Raw genomic sequence first — 5,252 nt, 5'->3', positions numbered from 1 at the left:
AGGATATCGTTATGTTCTCACTCTCACTGATGATTTAAGTAGATATGGGTATGTCTACCTAATGAAACACAAGTCTGAAACCTTTGAAAAGTTCAAGGAATTTCAGAGTGAGGTTGAGAATCAACGTGACAGGAAAATAAAATTCTTACGATCAGATCGTGGTGGAGAATATTGAAGTCACGAGTTTGGTACACACTTAAGGAAATGTGGAATAGTTTCACAACTCACGCCACCTAGAACACCTCAGAGAAATGGTGTGTCCGAACATCGTAATCGCACTCTATTGGATATGGTGCGATCTATGATGTCTCTTACCGATTTACCGCTCTCAATTTGGGGCTATGCTTTAGAGACTGCCGCATTCACTTTAAATAGGGCTCCGTCGAAATCCGTTGAGACGACACCGTATGAATTATGGTTTGGGAAGAAACCTAAGCTGTCGTTTCTAAAAGTTTGGGGATGCAATGCTATTGTCAAGAAACTTCAACCTGAAAAGCTCGAACCCAAGTCGGAGAAATGCGTCTTCATAGGATACCCTAAGGAAACTATTGGGTATACCTTCTACCTCAGATCCGAAGGCAAGATCTTCGTTGCCAAGAACGGGTCCTTTCTGGAGAAGGAGTTTCTCTCGAAAGAATTGAGTGGGAGGAAAGTGGAACTTGATGAGGTGATAGTCACCCCTTCCGAACAGGAAAGTAGCGCAGCGCGGGAAAATGTTCCTGTGGTGCCTACACCGACTGGGGAGGAAGTTAATGATGATGATCATGAAGCTTCGGATCAAGTTACTACTGAACTTCGTAGGTCCACAAGGATACGTTCTGCACCAGAGTGGTACGGCAACCCTGTCCTGGAAATCATGTTGTTAGACAACGGTGAACCTTCGAACTATGAAGAAGCGATGGCGGGCCCGGATTCCGACAAATGGCTAGAAGCCATGAAATCCGAGATAGGATCCATGTATGAAAACGAAGTATGGACTTTGACTGACTTGCCCGATGATCGGCGAGCCATAGAAAACAAATGGATCTTTAAGAAGAAGACGGACGCGGATGGTAATGTGACCATCTATAAGGCTCGACTCGTCGCTAAGGGTTATCGACAAGTTCAAGGGGTTGACTACGATGAGACTTTCTCACCCGTAGCGAAGCTGAAGTCCGTCCGAATCATGTTAGCAATTGCCGCATACTATGATTATGAGATATGGCAGATTGACGTCAAAACGGCATTCCTTAACGGCTGCCTTAAGGAAGAGTTGTATATGATGCAGCCGGAAGGTTTTGTCGATCCTAAGAATGCTAACAAAGTATGCAAGCTCCAGCGCTCAATCTATGGGCTGGTGCAAGCATCTCGGAGTTGGAACATTCGCTTTGATGAGATGATCAAAGCGTTTGGGTTTACACAGACTTATGGAGAAGCCTGTGTTTACAAGAAAGTGAGTGGGAGCTCTGTAGCATTTCTCATATTATATGTGGATGACATACTATTGATGGGAAATGATATAGAATTCTTGGAAAGTATAAAGGCCTATTTGAATAAGTGTTTTTCAATGAAGGACCTTGGAGAAGCTGCTTATATATCAGGCATCAAGATCTATAGAGATAGATCAAGACGCCTCATTGGCTTTCACAGAGTACATACCATGACAAGATATTGAAGAAGTTCAATATGGATCAGTCCAAGAAGGGGTTCTTGCCTGTATTGCAAGGTGTGCAATTGAGCACGGCTCAATGCCCGACCACGGCAGAAGATAGAGAAAAGATGAGTGTCATCCCCTATGCCTCAGCCATAGGGTCTATTATGTATGCCATGCTGTGTACCAGACCTGATGTAAACCTTGCTGTAAGTTTGGTAGGAAGGTACCAAAGTAATCCCGGCATGGAACACTGGACAGCGGTCAAGAATATCCTGAAGTACCTGAAAAGGACTAAGGATATGTTTCTCGTTTATGGAGGTGACGAAGAGCTCGTCGTAAAGGGTTACGTCGACGCTAGCTTCGACACAGATCTGGATGACTCGAAGTCACAAACCGGATACGTGTATATTTTGAATGGAGGAGCAGTAAGCTGGTGCAGTTGCAAGCAAAGCGTCGTGGCGGGATCTACATGTGAAGCGGAGTACATGGCAGCCTCGGAGGCAGCACAGGAAGCAGTCTGGATAATGGAGTTCATTACCAACCTAGGGGTGATTCCCAATGCGTCGGGCCCGATGACTCTCTTCTGTGACAACACTGGAGCTATTGCCCTTGCGAAGGAGCCCAGATTTCACAGGAAGACCAGGCATATCAAGCGTCGCTTCAACTCCATTCGTGAAAGTGTTCAAAATGGAGACATATATATTTGTAAAGTACATACGGACCTGAATGTAGCAGATCCGTTGACTAAACCTCTCCCTAGAGCAAAACATGATCAACACCAGGACGCAATGGGTGTTCGATTCATCACAATGTAACTAGATTATTGACTCTAGTGCAAGTGGGAGACTATTGGAAATATGCCCTAGAGGCAATAATAAATGGTTATTATTATATTTCTTTGTTCATGGTAATTGTCTATTGTTCATGCTATAATTGTGTTATCCGGAAATCATAATACATGTGTGAATACATAGACCACAACGTGTCCCTAGTAAGCCTCTAGTTGACTAGCTCGTTGATCAACAGATAGTCATGGTTTCCTGACTATGGACATTGGATGTCATTGATAACGGGATCACATCATTAGGAGAATGATGTGATGGACAAGACCCAATCCTAAGCATAGCTCAAAGATCGTGTAGTTCGTTTGCTAGAGCTTTTCCAATGTCAAGTATCTTCTCCTTAGACCATGAGATCGTGCAACTCCCGGATACCGTAGGAGTACTTTGGGTGTGCCAAACGTCACAACGTAACTGGGTGACTATAAAGGTATACTACGGGTATCTCCGAAAGTGTCTATTGGGTTGGCACGGATCGAGACTGGGATTTGTCACTCCGTATGACGGAGAGGTATCTCTGGGCCCACTCGGTAATGCATCATCATAATGAGCTCAATGTGACTAAGGAGTTAGTCACGGGATTATGCATTGCGGTACGAGTAAAGAGACTTGCCGGTAACGAGATTGAACAAGGTATTGGGATACCGACGATCGAATTTCGGGCAAGTAACATACCGATTGACAAAGGGAATTGTATACGGGATTGATTGAATCCTCGACATCGTGGTTCATCCGATGAGATCATCGTGGAACATGTGGGAGCCAACATGGGTATCCAGATCCCGCTGTTGGTTATTGACCGGAGAGGCGTCTCGGTCATGTCTGCATGTCTCCCGAACCCGTAGGGTCTACACACTTAAGGTTCGGTGACGCTAGGGTTGTAGAGATATGAGTATGCGGAAACCCGAAAGTTGTTCGGAGTCCCGGATGAGATCCGGACGTCACGAGGAGTTCCGGAATGGTCCGGAGGTGAAGAATTATATATATGAAGTCAAGTTTCGGCCACTGGGAAAGTTTCGGGGGTTATCGGTATTGTACCGGGACCACCGGAAGGGTCCCGGGGGTCCACCGGGTGGGGCCACCTATCCCGGAGGGCCCTATGGGCTGAAGTGGGAAGGGAACCAGCCCTTAGTGGGCTGGGGCGCCCCCCATGGGCCTCCCCCCTGCGCCTAGGGTTGGAAACCCTAGGGTGGGGGGGGGGGGCGCCCCACTTGCCTTGAGGGGCAAGTCTCCCCCTTTGCCCCCCCCCATAGATGGGTCTTGGCCGGCGCCCCCCTCCCAGGGGGCCTATATAAAGGGGGGGAGGGAGGGCAGTAGTATTACAGCCTTGGGCGCCTCCCTCCTCCCCTGCAACACCTCTCCCTCTCGCAAAAGCTCGGCGAAGCCCTGCCGAGATCCCGCTACATCCACCACCACGCCGTCATGCTGCTGGATCTCCATCAACCTCTCCTTCCCCCTTGCTGGATCAACAAGGAGGAGACGTCGCTGCACCGTACGTGTGTTGAACGCGGAGGTGCCGTCCGTTCGGCACGCGGTCATCGGTGATTTGGATCACGGCGAGTACCACTCCATCAACCATGTTCATTGGAACGCTTCCGCTCGCGATCTACAAGGGTATGTAGATGCACTCATTTCCCCTCGTTGCTAGTATACTCCATAGATGGATCTTGGTGAGCGTAGGAAAATTTTAAAATTCTGCTACGATCCCCAACATTTATGACGCTAGAAATCTCTTTAACACCCCAGGGGCAGGGACCAGTAATCCGCCGGTGGTAAACCGGGCAGAGGCACCCGGAGCAAGGGCGCCGGTTCAGCCACGTTTGGTGGATCCGCCTCGTCAGAACAACATTGTGGTACCTCATGTCCCCACGCCACCGGGTCATTATTCTAACCCAATGGACAACATTGTCGCTGCCGCTTCACGGCTGGCGGCCATCCCGATCGAAGGCGATTCTCCAGCAGCGGTCGAGACGCGTCGGGTTAAGGAGCTTCTTCAGACAGCCTTGGTTCAACAGGAGGCTTATTCATATAGCCGCGATCGGATTCATTCCACTCCCCGTCCAAGCCGGAGCTACAGCAGGCGTATGGATGAACCGGCAGTATCAAGCAATGCGCAGAACCGTGATCCGCCCCGTGGCCATAACCCGGCGGGTGGTGCTAGTGATGCCCAGGAGGTGGTGGACCGGGCTCGGGCACGCAGAGAGGACGAGTTAGCGGCGCAGCATGAGGCCCGTCAGCTTACTCCGGTTCGTCCAACCACATCGGTGGAACCAGGAGTTACCTCTAGTTCCTTGGGAGTGCCATGTCTTGTCCCAGCGTTGCGCAATGTGCGCCTGCCCAAGGATTTCAAGGGCCCGCGCAAGGTGCCAAATTACACCGCCGATTTGTCCCCTGAAACATGGGTTGAAAGCTACGAGATGGCCATGGAGATGCTGGACGTGGATGATGCAGCATGTGCGAAGTACTTCACCATGATGCTAGAAGGAACGACCCGCACTTGGCTAAAGAGTTTACCGGCTAATTCTATCAGGTCATGGGCTGAGTTGAGAGCCCGGTTTGTTCAGAATTTCAAGGATACATGCAAGCAGCCCATGTCAATTGTGGACTTAGCTGCCTGTGTCCAGGAGGAAGGAGAGTCAACAACCCATTGGGTGCGCCGGGTTTTGGAGATTTTGCATTCATCAGACCGCATCAACGCTGACACCGCAGTTTTAACATTGGAAGGCAATTGCCGGTTTCAACCCTTGAAGTTGAAGTTGGGACGGCTCAAATGTCATTGT

This window comes from Triticum aestivum, chromosome 1D (genome assembly GCF_018294505.1).
Source record: "Triticum aestivum cultivar Chinese Spring chromosome 1D, IWGSC CS RefSeq v2.1, whole genome shotgun sequence".
Taxonomy (NCBI): domain Eukaryota; kingdom Viridiplantae; phylum Streptophyta; class Magnoliopsida; order Poales; family Poaceae; genus Triticum; species Triticum aestivum.
This window is presented reverse-complemented; position numbering follows the sequence as displayed.